Genomic DNA, 19,651 nt, shown 5'->3' on the forward strand with positions numbered 1-19,651 from the left:
TTCCCTTGCCTACAACTTTGAAAAGAATCAGTGTCGGGATCCTTATTTAACTTCATGTCTAAAGAAAAAAAGAAGGGGGAAAACGAGTGCTATATTTTAGAAGTACTTAACAAACAGAAAGTTTACATCCAAAGGTTTACATTGGGGCAATGTTTCAATATCGTTTCAACAGTGAGTTTTCCATTTCAGGCATGCCAATATTAGTTATAAAGACTTTTCAGACTTTACCCTTCTGATTTCATTGTTAGCATATAATTCTCACAAACAGCACTTCTCCCAGGTTTACACTATTGCACAAATTTAACCTTGCAAATAAGATGTTTTAAAGAGGTATGTTCACATCGATGGATTGTCTGTTTCAGAGGTTTAAAATAATACTAATAAAACAGAGTGACGGTGTTTTGAATTGCCCTATGACTAAATTCCAAATTTAGAATTTATACTGGTAAAATGTTCCAATGGTAACTTCTGAGATGCTATCAATCCAAAAAAAAAAAAAAAAAAATAGAAGTGGGGAAGAGCAGAGAGATAGACATTTACTGATTCTTCATATCAGTAAAGTAGCCTGTAATAATTTAAGATTTACATTTAAACAAAGACTAGATAATCACCTGGGTTTTGCTGTTTTTTTGTTTGTTTGTTTGCTTTGAGGAGGGGAGAAGGAACTCAGGACTTTTAGACTTTCTAAAAACCTTCTGGAACCCAAGAGAAATTGGATTTCTTTACCCCATGAGCATACCAACAGTTTAACCCCTGAAGTTCCCCCTTGGCTATTTGATAGCTAAAAGAGGAACAGACCCCTCAGTGGATCTTCCCAGCTGGAAAGAACTCAGTTCCATCCATCAGCACTGTTTGATGAGTCTGACAGCTTCTCACCCCCCCCCCCAACCTTCACCTCCAAAGGGAAAACAAACTGATCAGTTAGTCATATGTCCATCCTTTAAAAATCAATCCAAACCCTGTGCACTAAATTTGAAGTATTAAATGAGTAGGGGAAAGGGTGGTTGCAGTTAAAGACTTTAGAAAGGAGGGAGGAGAACCATGGCTCTTAGGCCTTGGAGGTCTTAGAAGGGTGAAGGGCAAGAGAATCTCCTAGCAAAGAAAGGATTGGGGTAAGGAAAATGCAAGTGTGTCTCTCGAGTCCCAACATCAGCAGAAGCTCCCGAATTAGTACAAAGACATTGTTTCACATAGACAACTTGGTGTGATTTTTCCCCTCCTTTTCTCAATAAAATATTTGAGCTTGGAGATCTTCTAATAACTGTGGTGAGCCGCTAACTCCACATGAATATTTCAGCATTTCAAGACAGATGCTTTGCGGGTTTTGACATTAAATAGAAAAAAAGGGTTTTCTGCATGTGAATCTCAGAAATCTCTCTCAGGCTACTAGCCATTTAGTTCCAATAAGCCTTTTAAACATTTTCCTTAAGATCCGAATGAAAGTTTAAAAAAAAAAAAAAAAAACTTCTTGGCGTCCGAGAAGTAGGCAAAAGTTGAGTTCTAGTCAAGAAGGCACAGAAAGGGATAATAAAAAAGATATTTCAGAGAAGAGAAAGTTGGCGTTCTAGAATCTAGATATCTAGATATTAGACAAAAAGATAAATAGGTCGGCAAATAAACAGGAAAGAAATAGAGAAAACACTTAAGACTGGCCCAACTAATGACCGGCTCTGATTGACAAAATTCTTTTTCCTGACAGAAAGTATTAGCTTTTGGAGAAGGGAAGGGGAACTTAAGGAACAGGAGAAACATGTACGATCTAGAACTAAATCATTGCTCTCATGGCAAAGAAGGAAAAAATTCGAATTTGTAAACCTAGTGGACACTTTAGGTTCGGACAGGAACTTTGCCCCCCCCCCCCCAAAAAAAAAAAAAAAGCTCAATACTATTCTTTTCGGGACTGTATTACTGGCACTACTGGCACTCATGCACACGTGTGCCTAAATGAAAACATAGGGGTCCCCGAACTTTGGAGACAGATCATCTCGGAGAAACCACTGAATAAAGGAATCTGGGGGGCGAAGAGTAGATCAAACCCTTCCCCTAGCTGCAAGCAGCTGTAATTGGATTGTATCCAGTCATATTCCCTGTCATTGTATTGACTTTCGCTCTCTTGGATGATATTATCGAGATCACTGAACCTCTCTGCTGATCTGGCTGTCAAAAGGCTGAGACAGGAGCCCCCGGCCTGGAAAACGTGCATCAGCCAAGATAATTTGAAGTGAAATTTTCATTTTGACAGTAAACCCCTCAATTTCTAAAGGCTCCGCACACGAAGAGCTCAGTGGCAGGGGGAGGCTTTACAGAAAGCCCACGTCTTAGACTGAAAAGGGCAAAAGAACTCGAATTAGTTGTAATAGATAAAAGGGCAAAAATAAAGAGTCAAGGGTACTTGACAGTAATAGCGAAAGTGGAGTCTCGGGGGAGAAGCGTTTTCAGCTCGAAGCTGGGCCAGCAGGAATTTTAATGCAGCCGGGGCGGCCGCCCGGAGCCTTCCACTGCAACCCTTTAGACAAAGCAAATCATTTTCAGCCAAAATAAGGCATGGAGGACAGGGATGATGGGGGATAAAAGATGAAGGGGAAGAGGAGAAGGAGGGGGGAAGAGGGGACAGAAAAAGGAGCGAGGACTTAGGCCGGAAGCAGAGCCCCAGGGGGACTACGCCTGGGATAGGAGGCATGACCAAGGGGCCCAGGGTAGATCCCACACGTCTGGGGGGTGGGGGGAGGATGAGGACAGGCTAGTCAAGGAATAAGAGGAAAGAGTCGATCTGGTTTCCCAGGAGGAAAGAGTCTCTGCCTCGTGGAACTGTTGTTTTGCGGAAGGCGCCTTCTCGCTACTTGTTGGTGATAGAAGACACAAAGTAAGCTGGAATAGGAACTAGCCTCAAGATGCCCATGGGGACGTCATCAACTCCCGCCAAGTTCAATGGGCTTTAAGGACTCCTGACCTACCTGTGGCTCTATATCGTTCATTCATATACAGTCTGGCTCCCACCATATACTTCCCAATGGACATTACATGAAAAATAAACAATACTATTCGAAGCTGAAAGCCTCTGAATATATCTTGCAGGCAAAAAGATGGAAAGAGAAGGTCGACCCAAAGGGGTTGACGATACTATTTAAATAAAACTAAAGAATATACGAGTTAGAGACTTTAAAAAGGGAAAAGGGAGGGGACGAGTAAGTGAATTTAGGAACTTGGATGTCATTTCATTCCAAAGAACCCAGAGAATGTCTTTTTTTTTTTTTCTCCAGGAATCACCCACCCCATAAGCTTTCTGTAGAATACTTTCATGATCTCAGAAAGTAGACCACATACCTTTGCAGCCTATCCTTTTCCTTTTTCTTTAACATTTTCAACATACCTTAGGAGAGCATTCTCAATGAGATTTCCCAACTTTCTCGAGGAGCATCAGCAAAAGAGTTTAGAAAAGGAAAGAGAAATTAATACCGAATGTTTGATTCAACGGGGCAAGTAAAAGATCATTGTCGAAGGGTCCAGGGGTGGGGAGGGAGGAGGAGGGAGAGAAGTGTAAGGCAGAGATACAAAAGGAAGATTGTAAAAGAAAAAGGAGAGAAAAGAAAGAAAAGAGAACGAAAAAGGCTGGAAACTGAGAGACTCTAAATCATTCAGCCATGGCAAATTCAAACACACAAAGGAGGGGATGCTAAATTAACGGCGCTTTTTACATAGGGCCCAAATAAAACTGTAATCAGCGACGCGTTACTTTTCATTAAGCGAGTTTGACAGCAGCATATTCAGCCTCGACTAGGGAACAGGAGCGAAGAAATATACTGCTCTCCCAGCCCGAGTCATAAGATAATTCCTTAAGCTCCATTAACAACTCTTAGCCGCAGGAAATGGGCTCCCTGAAAACATCTCCAAATCTAAAAGCTTTATCGACCTCTCAAACCTCTACTGATGGTTCTATTTTTTTTTAACTTGGGGAGAGACGTCCAGCAAGGTAATAGACTTTGACACAACACCTTCTTAACTAGAGAGAGAGGCAGAGAAAACCAGACCTTAAATGATATTTAAAAGGCAGCCAATTAAGATTTAAAATGATTGTCTCCTGAGATTATGCATGCTATTTATGTCACCTACTTTTTCTAGGCATGCATGCAAAATTGCAACTGGGTATATGTCCTATTCTTGATTTTTTAAATGAATTAAGAAAAACAGAAAATAAAAGTCATATCAATTAAATAGCCCAGCATTTCAGTGCTTAATATATTGAAGCTTAATAAAGGGATTAAGTGTTAGGCAGAATGAATTTTAAAATATCAGGGCAGACAATTAGCTAATTAACATAGAAACAAAGCACATCCTTCTTATGAATATTTCTTGAACATACTGTTTTCTGGCATAAATTTCTAGAAATAGTCTCAAACTCTAATGATGGGAGGCTTTTATTAGTGGATTATTGGTGTAGCAGAGTGTGAATTTTTTTTTTTCAGATGATTATCATAATGGAAAGTCTGATGACATGACAAGAGTTTAAAGGTACATCTTACTAATATCAGAGAACTATGATAGAAATGCTGGATCCAAAATGTTCTTCTGGCTGGACAGAGTAAAGCATAGTTATTGTCCCTTATTTCATTTAAATATAATTACCCCCACTTTGAATTTTCTCTATTTTGGTATAAAGTTCAATAATTCAATCTTTTTTTTTTTTTTTTTTTTTTTCTTGTCCTACCTAGTGAAATGGTTTCTAAACACCATTTAAGGGCAGGGCCACAGTGAACCATCCTTCAAAATGCCTTGAAATCATTGAATGGAAAAAATGTGTATGTGGGGGGAAATAACCACTCTTATCTAGATTATCCTAATATGCATAAGGTATGAATCTAGCTTTGTACATAAAGTGGAAATTCTCTGAACCTGGGGAAGTGATAAGCATAAAAGTGCATTTTCTATTGAATGTTCTTCTGGTTGAGCTATAAACCTTTGATGGAGTTTTAATCAGTTGTGTGTTTGGGGAGAGCTCACTACATTTTTATGAGAATTTTCATAATAATTTTTGCTTTTCAAAAGGCAAGAGACAAAACTTATTGACCCAAAGGTCAATGACTAGTAAGATTCATAGACCTTCTGTGTCCCATTTTCCTTTCTATACAACATACTGCAAGTAAAAAATTGCATAGCAACAAGTAGGGATACATAAATGTTCCCAAATGGCCTGAAGTACTCTCAGAAACATGGCACAGAAGAAATTAATGCTAATAATTTTAAAAGATTTCCAAAGCTGTGCTCATTAAAAGAAGGATAAGTCAATTGCCCAAACTATGAAAATTAAATCCTCATTTTTTGTCTCAATTATATTTCAGGCAATTAAATGTTTTCATTGTCCCAAATAATTATATCACTTTTCTTGTGGACTCTGTTTTGGCATCATAAAAGTCTACTTCATAGCACCTGGATCTTGGATTTAGGCACCTTACTATGTCAACTACTGCCACAGTTAGTAGGGATAGTTTGTTTTCTGGACTTAAAGAGCTGCTTAATAAGGAAAATTTGTGTTCCCCCTTGCCTGGAAGTAACACAGTGCTCACTTACTTATCCTTAGTTCCACTTTCATTCAATGATGCTTGAAATAATGCCTGACTTAGATGAGATACATTTCACAAGTAGCAAAGTTGAGATTTGGTTGTCTTTGATCCCCTACTTCATGTTTGCTTGGGTTCCTGAGGGGACAAATTTACCAAGCCTGTAAAGTCACATTCCAACATAAAGCATAAAGCATTCATGGATAGAGACAAAACAATTTGATGACCCCATTTCTGGTGCTTTTAGTAGTGCCTTCGCTATCCACTTTTCTGTCCTCATTTGGGGGTTTTCCAGTTTTTAGTTGGTGGAAAGATGTGGTGATATTTTACTTCCTACTTTGTTTAATTTTCACTTTAATGATTTTTAATTATGCATTGGTCTTACTAGTGGGATGATAAGGTATTTTTAAGATAATGTCACACAAACACACACACACATACATACACACACATGTACACAGTAGGCAAAAGCTTTGCAGAAGGGTTTCTTTACCTATTGGAGCTCATGAACTATTTTAGCAGTCTAATGAAGCTATGTAACTCTTCTCAGAATAATGATTTTAAGTGAATAATATAAAATATATAAGATTGTGAAAAAATCAATTATATTCAAAGACATTGATTTTAAAAATTTTACCAAGACAAATTCACAAACTTTAGGTTAAGAATCCTATTATCTTATCTAATGTTACACACATATTATTTCATTGGAGGAGAAATAGAATCTCCAAAATAAGGCATTTTTGCCTTTGCTTTAGACATAACAAAAATTTCTTGGATCACAGAGTATTTATACAGGTAAGTGCTCATAGGAATCATAAAGGAGGTTTTTGCCCAAACTTTCTTGGATTCTTTAATCAACTATTTCAGTGCAGACTCATATAACAGTAGAGTTAAAAAGGACCTTGGAGTCCATCTAGTTATGGGCATGGATATGCACAGCTTATTTCATTAATATGAGAATTTTTTTTAAAGGAAAACATTTTCAAATACAGATAAAGGACATTTTATTTATTAATCAAATTAAAAAGCACTAAAACTTAGTTTTCAAAAATTAACACTTTTAATTTTACTTTTAAAATGAGATCAAAGTCAAAAACACTTATTAAACACCTACTAGGCACTTCAATAAGTACCAGAGACACAAGGGAAGGCAAAAATATTGCCTCTCCTCAAGGACCATACATTTTAATTGGAAGACAACATTCAAAATGGTCAGTGTCTTCTCATAGGTTGAAATAAGGTATTGGACTAGGTAGCCTCTAACATCTGATTAAAGATTTTTAAATTTCCATGATCTTAGAATCATGCTTTTAAACATAAATTTTGTATGAACACCAACATTCTCTTTAAAGTTATCATTCACTTATTCATTTTATAAAGATTTATTAGGTATCTGCTATCTAATCAAAGTACTGTTCTGAAAAGAGGAGAGGATTGAAAGGGTTGTGTTTGTTGTGTATGTGTGCATTTTGTATGCATGTATTTTGTGTGTATGTGTGTGGTAGTAGAGGTGTGGTATTTAGAAATAAGATAATAAGACTTTTAGCCCCTATCCTTAATGAGCTTACAATTATAGAAGAGATATGAAATACGAAAAACAAGAATAATACGAGGTAATGATGATGTAATACTGTAGTACTATATGTAAATATATATATATATATATATATATATATATATATATATATATATATATATATATATATATATATACATATATAGGAGCTTAGAGAATGGAGAGATCATTTCTTTTGGAATAATCAAGGAGAACTTCATGAATTGGCATTAGACTGGGCCTCCAAGGAATGAAAGACTTGTTTTGTTTAATAGATTATGATATGAGAGAGCCAGAGACTGAGAGAGACAAAGACAAAGAGAAATACATACAGAAAAAGAGAGACAAACACAGAGACACAAAGAGACACAGAGATAGAGATAGAAGGAGATGGAGAGTCTAGGTTGGAGTGAGGAAGGGCCACATGAATAAAAGTATAAGTCAGGAAACTCCAGGCTAAATTTTAGGAAATCAATTAATCAATTCAAAAGCATTTGTACCACTATGGACCACGAAATGCTATGTGCTAGAAATATAAAGAATGATTCAATCCCTACTTGCAAGGAGCTCACATTCTAATGTGAAAAAAGAATTTCATAATAGTTTAACTGGGCCTGCCAACAGTTAATCTAGAAAGGTGGAAAAGGATGGCCTTAAAATGTCAGGCTTAGTGATTTGGACTTAATTTAAAAGGCAACAAATAACTGCTGAAGTTCTGTGTCTGTTTTTTAATCAGCAAAGTGCCATAATCAAAGGAGTACTATAGAAAGATTAGCCTGACAGGTATATGTAAAGTATTAAATTGAGGAGAGATTGAAACCAGAAAGACTAATTAGAAAACTATTATAAACTCTACAAACAAGAAAATAAGGGAGTGATGGTAGTGGGGAAAAAAAGGAAGGAACACTGGCAGTACACACACACACACACACACACACACACACACACACACACACACACATTTTTTATATTCCTTTATTGGGGGACTATACAGAAATATATCTCCATGTGTAGTAAGAGAGATGTACAAATAGACAAATATCCCAAGAGAAAGAAAGAGAGCGATAGGTAGATAGTTAGATAGACAGACAGACAAATAGATAGATAGATATACACACACATACAGAAAGAAGAGAAACAGAGAGATCCAAAGTACAATTATTATCCAGCAACTGAAATGTTTTTCATTCATGGAATCTCAGAGCTAGAAGAGACTTCAGAAACCAACTAATATAGCTTCTTCCAAGAATTCCCACTATAATCCAGTAAATGGTCATCTAACCTTTGAAGACATCCTAACACTAAAATTATTAGGAAAGCTTCCTTATATAAAACTTTACTGTACCTATGCAGTTTCTACACATTGCTCCTAGTATTATTCTCTGGAGGAAGTCCAACAATTCAAATCCTCTTTCCATATAATAATCCTTAAAATATTTGAAGACAGAGATCATCCCCCACTTCAAAATTATTTTATTGTTCAAGTTAAATAGCTCAGAAATCCTTCAATTTATACTCATATGAAAGGGTCTCAAGACACTTTACTTTTCTCTGAAAATTATCTCACCTATCAATGTCCTCCTAAAATGTGGCACCCCAGATTTGAACACGAGATTTCACCAATTCAAGCTAGTGAACTCCTCAGAGAGAAGCTTGCTTGCACCGAGAGATTAATTATCTTGACATGGTCATACAGCCAGTAAGCATCAAGTAACAGACAATAGGCTTGTAGTAAGCACTTACTGTGGACTAAGAGAGAGACGCTACTGTGATTGTCACAGGACAAGCCTTTCATTTTCCTTAATAGAAATGGATATTGGAGGTATCCTTGTCTCCTGGGGGATAATCTTCCCTTGCCATTTAAGCTGAAAATTTCTATCAGTTTCTTTATGAGAAGAGGACTCTTTGACTTGTAAATATCTGTTGGATAAAATCAGCACCACCCTCTTGCAGAGGTGCCTAAATGGCATTTAAAACCTCTTCTTCAGTTGGAAATTCAATTAAAGAGGATTGACTTCAACCTGAGATATAAGGACAATGGGGTAGTCTTTCAAGCTCATATTAGACTGATCAATCACAATCTAACATAGTGTATCTTGAATTCAACATTATGATGTCATTGATCTTCCTTGAATACAAAGGATGAAAAATAACTATGTAGGAGGTAATGTGTTAAGCCTTGGAACTACAAAAACAAGCAAAAGTCAAGACAGTCAGTCCCTGCTCTAATGGATTCTATATTCTAATGAGGAAAGACAGTACATGAAAGGAAGATGAAAAATGGGAGTGAGAGAGAGGACCTACTAAACTCAGGGCATGGAGACAAAGCCTAGAGAATCAGAAGTCTAGTCAGGATGGGATTTGGCCAGCCTGGGCCGATTCCCAAAATGGACACTCCCTGGAAAGAACCCAATAATGATAAAAGTGAGTTGACAAGGAGGGAAGTTTCAAGATAAAAAGATACATCAGAGACATTGCTCCCTGTTATGTCTCTTTATAAGAAATACAATAGAATACAAAGTCATGGGTGACACTTTCTCAATGACATAACCATATAACAATATTTAACCAGTGGCTCAAATGAAACATATTTTTCTAGCTCTGCTGTGGGAATTATTGTATTTTATCACATTAAAAGCCTATTCTGGTCCAGTTTGATTAATTAATGTTCTTTAAGAAACTATTGACTCAATAGATTCTTTAGCATTGTCCAGTGGCCACCAGGAGTTTGTTATGAGGATGAAATGAGATCATGTAGATGAAAATGCTTTTAAAAGCATATATATCATATACATCAACATTACTATTCTTATTTTGTATTATTTTGTTAACCAACAGCATTTAGGCATTAAGATTAAATTAAATTTCAGCCTATGATCAATGGAAGGAAAACCAAAACCTAAAACCATTTGTCAGTCTTTGGGATAGACAAGACATAAGTAGATCTCTCCAGGGCAGAGTTTGAACAGTGATGAATTACTCTCAAGAAGACAGAGTTCTGGGATTTGGAGTCAAGAAGATAGCTCTTCTTCATCTGGTCTCAAACACCATTAGCTGTGTGACCCTAGGCAAGTCAATTAACCTTGTTTGTCTCAGTTCCTCATCTACAAAATTTCCTAGAGAAGGAAATGACAAACTACATATTTAATAGGATAATTTGTTTGATGGCACTCATTTTTGGAGTTGTCTGCTAATGGTGTGTGTGGTATGTGTGTGTGTGTGTGTGTGTGTGTGTGTGTGTGTGTGTGTGTGTGTGTGATGGAATTGGTTCATTATGAGTATACTAAACACTGTCCTTAGTTATTATTGATCTACTGATTGGGACTTTGATTAAGGGCTAGAACTTGAAGAGTTCGAGGGAAATAAGAACTGAGCGGTACGACAGAGTGAAACTGGTTAGACACCATAGGCTCTTATTCTCTTTCCACACACTCTTTAGTTTCTTGCCTGTTGGAGAGGACTGAGTAGAAGAGTTCCTGAAAGGAAAATCACATAGAGCTATGGAGCATCAAGGGATAGAAATACAATGTAGAAAAGTAAACTCTAATATTTACCTTGATTGATGCTGGAAGTTCTATGGCCTGTGTAGGATTGGGGGAAAAGATTATTTCTCTAAGTAACCCTGAGATTTTACCCCAAATTGGGGTTGCAGAGAGAGGGTGGCACAGGAAATAGTAATCTAAATCTGAAGGACTGTATGGTTCCCTGAGAAGTGAAGCTCACAAGAGATGGAAAAAAGTATTTTGAGTCTTTATGAATGATACCAGCAAAAATCATTATCTACTAATGATAGACAAAGTGTGATAGCTTTAATTTTGTTGCTTAAATGACCCAATTCTGTCTTTAGTAACTGAAATGGTTCATTCTCTTAAACAACAGAATAGTAACATTCTTTTAAACAGTAATTCTCTGTTTAAACCTTAGGATATTACAATATTTACTTTAGCTTTAATTATTTTTGAGATTTTACTGGCTTCAACATTTATCCCTTTTGAATTTTGTCCTTATTACTTTTATATTTGCTTTCATTTATGAATGTAATTTCCTCTAAGAGAGTGTAAACTATTTGAAGAAAGTAATTCTTTTTGTTTAACCTCCACTTGGCATAGTGTCTAGCACATAGTAAACCCTTAATCATTTTTTACTGAATTGAGTTAGATGGAGAGTAACCAAATGAATGATACATTTGACTGGTTTCATATAAAATGTGTGAACAAGAGCAATTAGAATGAAATTCTTAAACATATATATATAGGCTATGAAAAAGTACTCAGTTCCCATTCAACTGTTTAGTGTAATAAGATAACAAATATGGGGAAGGTTTTATTTAATAAAACAAGAAAATATTTATCCATGGATTACAATAGATAATTGACATTCCTTCATCAAAGGCTCTCTGCCCTTAGGTCCTGGACTTTCTTCTCCCTCCTCTGATACTCTTGTCTCTAACCTATTTACTTTAGTCCATAAAACTGTTCAAGCACAAAATTTAACTTTACCAGGATAGCACCCCTTCTAGGTCCACTTCCCAGACTTGCCCTAATGGTAGGGGTCTGGAATGCACAGAGAGCAGTAGCTTATGATCTCTGAGTTCTAGGAGTAAATCTTAGCAGTTGAGATTTGTTTTTTTGGTTTGAGTTTTATATTTGGGATTCATGAGCACCCATCAGTTTACTTTCCATTAACAATCAGACTTTTACAAAGATATTTACTAGGTCAGTATAGTAAGAATACTTGGAATAAAAAAAACCTTCCAATTTCTGAAGTACACAAATACAGAGAATGTCCATGGGAAGAAAGGGCTGACTGTGAGGTACAGTGGAAAGATGAAGACAAGAGTATCTTACAAATACTGGTATTGGAAGTTGTTGCTGCTGTTGTTGTTTGCAGGGAGAGGAGGTTGTCCATAACTATCAATCTTCTCTAATACAAGGGATCCTGCTCATAAAAATACTTCCTTCCACTGGTTACCTTTCTATAACCATTTGTATCCATCTTTGTGCTTGACCTTGGTGTGTCTTCTGGATGCATTTTCTGCTCTTGATCCAATATCTCTGATAACACAATAAATATGAGAGGAGAGATGGGAGAAGAGATCAGAAAGAAAAGGAAAAAATAGCTTTCTTCTGCTCAACAACAACAACAAAAATCCCTCTCAGAAAATTTGACTGAAATCCTCTGAACTGAAATCTCCCATTATTGGATTGGTCCTTAAATTTACTGAATAATTGCTAAAATTTCTTCTGTGTTTTTTTTTTAAGTTCCCAGTGGTATAATTAGTTTGTTTAGTTAGACAGTCATGTTCATCCTTTCTTGAACCAATTAAAAGGAGTTGCTACCTGATAAAGGGATCATAAAGATGTAGAAAATGTGTTACACATTTTAACACCTTAATCATGTCTGTTAATTTACTGACATTTTCCTTCCCTCCCACAACATAAGGGACTTTGGGAATACAATATCAGGATCTATGATCTTACCAGCATGGTTCTATCATCAATGAAGATAGAAGCAATCTCTCTATGCCATAGTAGATCATCTTCATGAGTTGCTGTGGCCCCAAAAAGTCTATCCTGTAGCACTATTCTAAGATAATGAGATTAATAAGACTTAAGCTGAGTGACAATGATAAGGCCACTCAGTGGGCCAAAATTCAATATATTTGCAGCTTGATAGAACTTAGAACTTTTCCTCCACTGCTATCCATGTCTCTGTGAAGAGACTTGTATTTAATTTAAGGACAAACTGTGTTGAGTCAAAATAAATCACAAGTACAGTTTTATATTATTCTGGGTATTTCCAGGTTCCTTACTTCGTATTCTATAGTCATGAGCTCCTTAATGTTTTGTTTCGTCTTTTCTTATCACAGATCATTTGGGCAATCTAATGAAGCCTAGAGATCCTTTCTAAGAAAAATATTTTAAGTGCATAATATAAAATACATAGGATTACCAGAGAAATCAGTTGCATTAATATAGTTATCAAAATCTTAAAAAAAAAAGTCACAATCCTCTTTGGACTCTATCTGCCAACCCCTTAAGTATGTTTGTTAAACATTTAACAATAGGCTCTGGGGGTGGGAAATCTACATTTGGCATTTTTAAACTTTAATATGCATCATTAACTGTTTTTTCTACCACACCAGTCTAGACAATCAACATATTAATAAATAAAGCCCTGATTTGTAGGTCTGGATGATTTCTAACTATCAGCAGTTTGAGCTTCTTCAATATACTCCTGCCCTTAAGGATCCATCTATTTATCTGTTAAGAAATCCTGCTTTTGTTCCAAAAGTTCAATGATCTCTAATGATTATTCATTGATACTTTGGTTGGGGAGGGGGAAGTAAGTAATAGAAAATGTTTGTAATATTGGTTGACTATTGTCCTTGAAGTTGCCTTCCTTACCAACTTAACAGGAGTTCTTTTGGCAGTTGCTTCATCAGATCATTTTCTCTCTCACTCTCTTCTCTATTCTTAACTCTAGATACTGACCCAGAGATCAAACTATATCATTCTTTTCATCAGATTCTTTCCTGGAGTCTCTCTTCCATGGTTCTCTAGTTGTCTTTACACTGTCCTTTAGTATTCAACAATCCTGCCCTTAAATACTATACAATCATATCACTCAGAAAAAGACTCTTCCTCTCCTCTCCCCCAATCCCATCACATATAATTTTTTTTTTATTCCCATGACCTTCCTATATTTAAAGAACATCATAAGATCATAGTCTTTAGAGTTATAGAACAACTTAAAAATCAAGTAGCACAAGATTCTTAAATTATAAATGAAGAAATGGAGGCCCAGAGAAGTTAAATGATTTGTCTAAGAATACATAGGTCAAAAATATCAGAGACCAGATTCAAACCCAATTCCTCTAACTGCAAACCCATGAGATGAATGAAAAACCTGAGTTTCTGATTAATTGATAATCAATTTATTAATTAAGCCAGCAAATAATAAATAAACTGTTAGTAAGTGATCTTTCTCCATAACCAAAGACAAAACCATGAAGGTTATCAAATGCTTAAATATCTTTGGAAAAGCAAGCACCTCTGAAAAGATGAAAATCAACCTTGATTAATGAACAATTAAAGAGATGGTAGACTTTCAAATGAAGAGGCGGGTTGAAAACCTTCAGCTCCTCTTGCTAAGACAGTGGCTTCATTTTTGAGACTCAGCCACCTTCCTAAATCTGGGCAAAGAAATTCCCCTAACCAAACCACTCCTTCAGGAGATTGGTTATCCCAAATCCCAATGGAGGGGAGGAAAAGGAAGAATTATAAGGGCGTAGATTTAATGCTTTAGGGCTGGAATGCACCTAGATCAGATTATTTTTACACTAAACAAAAGTAAGGTGTTTTAGTTGAGTGGGATGCTGTACAAGATGGAGGAACATGCACCCAAGGATAAAGGCAATCTCTCTCCTTCAGTCACTTTTTTATTACCACATCTGCCCTGAAAAGTCCTTATTGTCTCCTTTTAAGCATTTAAAACATTTATTACTATTCAATTACATTTCAGTACAGAAATCTCTATCTGCTCCCATTCCTTCTGGGATAGCATCATATATATAGTTCATATACACTTTTTGGGGACAGGGATATTTCATCAATCTGCAATCAAGGAGTTATTATTAATGAAATATCATGTTTATGCTTCCATTTTAAATGTAAATATATTTCTTTAAACTATCTTTTTAGTTTGTTGTAGTCATTTGGGGGGGGGGGTGAGGCTGGGGTTAAATGACTGAGACCAGATTTGAACTCAGGTCCTTCTGAATTCAAGGCTGGTGCTCTATCCACTGTGCCACCTAGCTGCCCCTGTTGTAATCATTATAATACCAATAAGAGATATACTCAAATTTGCAAAGCAGAATATGTGGAATTTTTACTTCTAATCCAATCTACTCTGACTCAATAATTCCACAGAATGACAGTTCTCAACAAGGAGCAGAATCTTACTTAAACTAACAAATGATTATTTTCCACAATAAGACTACTAACAAGACACTAATTAATGAATTTGTTAATAGATGTCTCTTGTTTATGGACAATTAAATGAGGTTCCATATTTTTGGCCTTACTATAATGTCCATTTTTGCAGTCATCCCTTGCCTGAGGGAAAAATAATTTGTATTAGACAAGTAGGCAAGAATGCAAAATAAATTATTTTGATTAACAATAACTTCTGAAATGAGGATTCATTTATAAAATGGATGCAGATAAATATTTTATCTTTGCCTTTTAGGTAATCTGAGAAACCCAAAAGAACTTTTCCTATCCTTGTTTGGTGACCTTGGATGAATGAATGACTGCTTCTTGTCAGATAGGCAAATTGGCATGTCTGGTCCCTTCAAATAAGCATCAGCGGAATGATCACAATATCAATGATTACACAGTGTCAGAGATACATAGTAAAATAGAAAAATGCAGTTTCACAGAGCAGATATTCCAAATTTGTCATCATAAGAATTTATTTTTGACTAATTGGGGTCAATGACCCTACTTTACCAAATCGATATTGCACTGCTTAATAGGATAATTGAATATCAAACAACACACCCTGTGGGAAGAGTTTTCTACCATTTTTGAACATGGGATGTATGATGAGGGAGGTGGGACACTCTTATACATATTTAGGGGGTAACATTCAGTGTTCACCTCAGAGAGATTGTAACCTGGAAGGAAATGGACCAATCCATTTTCTGAAAGGAGGGGACTGCACCCAGCTAACAAGTATAAAGTTTCTCTTGTTCCTGTGCTCAGTGATCCTTTTTCCCAAAGAGAAATATAATCTGCTTCTGGCTAGAAACATGAAGACAATTCTTTAAGATTGTTCTTTAATAAATTTTCCTCGCTATCTAAAAAAAAATAATTTATTTTTGGCAAAAATTTTTAGGGTTTTTTAGGGTAAAATGGTCATTCATATGACCTAATCAGATCCTTTATAAACATATTTGCCCCCTGAAAGAGGAAGGATGAGATATCTTTGAGTTCATGGTCCATAGAGCTAGAGCAGTATGGAAACTCAGAGTAATCTAGTCTAACTCCTTAGATCTGCAGTTTCATTTGTAATCATCTTTTTTATTATGCTATGTAACAAAAACTATTGTTTTATTCCATAAAAGAAAAATAAAATAATAACAACAAAAAAAAAAAAAAGAAACTGAGGTCCACAAAAGTAAAGTGTTACAAAGGTTACCTCTACTTCTGCTAGTTTGTATTCTCTAGAAAGTTGTTATATTGCCATAATTTAAACTACTTTTAAATATTAAAAATATAAATACTGAAGTGTTCTGACCATGAGCTATTCCTGATACAAGTGGTTTGAGATATTCATATCTGTTCAGCCATTCATATAAAGGTGTAGCTTGTCAAAATGATTACACACAGGGAAGGATAAAGAAAAGAGCTAAATCTCTCTTTTTTTTTTAATTTTATAATTATAAATCTTTTTGACAGTATATATGCATGAGTAATTTTTTTATAACATTATCCTTTGTATTCATTTTTCCAAATTTTCCCCTCCCTCCCCTAGATGACAGGCAATCCCATACACTTTACATATGTTACAGTATAACTAGATACAATATATGTGTGTAAATCCAATTTTCTTGTTGCATGTTAAGTATTAGCTTCCAAAGGTATAAGTAACCTGGGTAGATAGACAGTAGTGCTAACAATTTACATTCACTTCCCAGTGTTCCTTCTCTGGGTGTAGTTGTTTCTGTCCATCATTGATCTACTGGAAGTGAGTTGGATCTTCTTTATGTTGAAGATATCCACTTCCATCAAAATACATCTTCATACAGCATTGTTGTTGAAATGTACAGCAATCTTCTGGTTCTGCTCATTTCACTCAGCATCAGTTCATGTAAGTCTCCAAACCTTTCTGAATTCATCCTGCTGGTCATTTATTACAGAGCAATAATATTCCATAACCTTCATATACCATAATTTACCCAACCATTCTCTAATCGATGGGCATCCATTCATCTTCCAGTTTCTAGCCACTACGAAAAGGGCTGCCACAAACATTTTGGCACGTACAGGTCCCTTTCCCCTCTTTAGTATTTTTTGGGGAAATAAGCCCAATAGCATCACTGCTGGATCAAAGGGTATGCACAGTTTGATAACTTTTTGGGCATAGTTCCAAATTGGAAGAGCTAAATTTCTAGGCAACAACTGTCTTGAGTTTTTGGTTTGTCTTCATCTTCCAATTTTCTGCTTTCTTACCACTTTATCATTTTGTGAGAAAACCTATCCCCCTCAATCATTATTCAATGAACAATTCCTTAGCAAAGTATCATCTCAAGAAAAAAATGAGAATCTAAAGGAAAAATTTATTCCTATAATTGAGCCAAAATTAGTTTTTTAAAATTTCTAATTATCAAATAATTCTTATTCTTTCAATCCTTTTCAATATTCTTTTCAACAGACATTTCAATAGATTTTAAAACTTCTATTTTGTCATCTCTAAATATCCAGTGTAAACTTTAAACCATGTCTTATGATATAAATCAATATTCTTCTTGCCTGATTCTATTAGGGACTGACACAATCTTTTTATATGTCATAATCATTTTTGGATGAAGCTTATAGAACTCTGCTAAGAATAATGATTTTAAATATATAAAAGAAAATACAGAAAATTACAAATGAAACCAATTATATTGAAATGGTTATCTATCTATCTGTGTGTGTGTGTGTATGTGTGCGTGTTCATTGGCTCCATGTTAAGAACCTCTATACTATTTATACTATATCTCTGTACTCCAGCTAATCAATGACTCTTCTAAGATAGTATCTAGAATCAACATAGTTCTCTAAATGTGGCTTGACTAATGCAAAGTATAAGAATTTTCTCCTGTTCTGAAAACTGCTTCTTTTAATTTCTCACCAAACTGCATTATAAATTTCATCACACAATAGTAAAGTTTTAATCTTACCCAGCCACTTCAGCCCTGGAATTCACAATTCCATAAGCACACTTTGTCTCACTGTTCTCTCCCTGATTGGATGGCTCCTCCCAGAACCTCCATTTAAGGAAGGTGCCTAATAAAACCATCTTTTCATTAATCTCCAGTCAGCCTGACTTCCACATCATACTCCAACAAGTGTCTTCCTCTTCTTCTTCCTCCTCTTTCTCCTCCTCTTTCTCCTCCTATTTCTCCTTCTCTTCCTCCTTCTCCTCCTCCTCCTCTTCTTCCTCCTTTTCTTTCACCCTTTTTTAGCTTCCTCTTATGTATCATACCCTCCCACTAGAATGAAGCTTCCTTGAAGGGAATGACTATCTTTCTTTTTGCTTGTTTTTATATTTTTGGTGCCTAGTCTAGTGTCTGATTATCCAAGCATATTATTCATGTTCAGTAAGAGCTTTTTGTTTGACTAACACTGTACTTTGGTTTTTGTTTTGTTTTGTTTTTTGTAGACTCAGAACACTACTAACATATTGAGTTTACAGTCAACTTAATTTTTTTCATAAAATCTGCTAAGCCAGTTTTATTCTAATGTATATATCAGAGATAGATGACTGACAAAAGATACAGACATAATATAACACAGATAAATTACCTAAGTACAGCACATTATATTTAACTATAATCAATTTTATTTTATCAGATTATCCTATTATTCCAGCTTGTTGAAATTATTTCAAATCCTGATTCTGTTATAATTGTAGTTAATAGCTTTTTCTTGCTATTGTGTGCCAATTACAAATTTATTAAGTGTGTACCTTTTTCCAAGTTGTTAATAAAAATGTTAAAGAGGACCATTGTCAATGGTAATTTTTAGCAATATATTTTTATAAACATCATTAAGACCATAGAAATCTCAGTAGGATCACAAAGATTAGACTAGTCCTCCCTATATTCATTAGTTCTTAGTATTTTCAGTTCTTCTAGCTACTTTTCTATCACTAGGTTAAGGAAATACAAATATTTACTCATGGCAAAGATATTTTTGCACCCTAAAATAATAACACTGAGGTATTGGGCTAGACCATCAGGTATCAAAGTATGATTCTTTTAAGATTTTTTGCAAAGTCCTTGGGGTCAAAACTATTTTCATACTACATCATACCAAGTCATCTTACTTTTAGAGATAGTAAATATCAACAGATACAGCACATTTAAACAAAAGTTTTTAGGATTCTCAATAATTTTTAAGAATGTTAAGGGGCTAGGGACAGTTAGGTGGCTCAAGGGCTAGAGCGTCAGCCCTAGAATCAGAAAGGTCTGAGTTTAAATCAGGCCTAACACTCACTAGTCTTGTGACCCTGGGCAAGTCATTACTCTTTATTGTCCTCACCTGGGGTGGGAGGGGGAGAGAGAATATAAAGGAGCCTGAGACAGAAAAGTTTGAGAACTGATAAGAGTAGGTAATTGGCCCATTTGTCAAGGCCAGCCCAAAGCAGAACTCGTTGTGTAGTGAACTAAAGAGAAACCAGAGATATTTGTTCACTCTTTCTTTCTTTCTTTTTTGTTTTTCAGGGTAATCTAGCTTTATGTATACACTGATTATTCTTATTAGTA

This window comes from Sminthopsis crassicaudata, chromosome 1, assembly GCF_048593235.1.
Source record: "Sminthopsis crassicaudata isolate SCR6 chromosome 1, ASM4859323v1, whole genome shotgun sequence".
NCBI classification, from domain to species: Eukaryota; Metazoa; Chordata; class Mammalia; order Dasyuromorphia; family Dasyuridae; genus Sminthopsis; species Sminthopsis crassicaudata.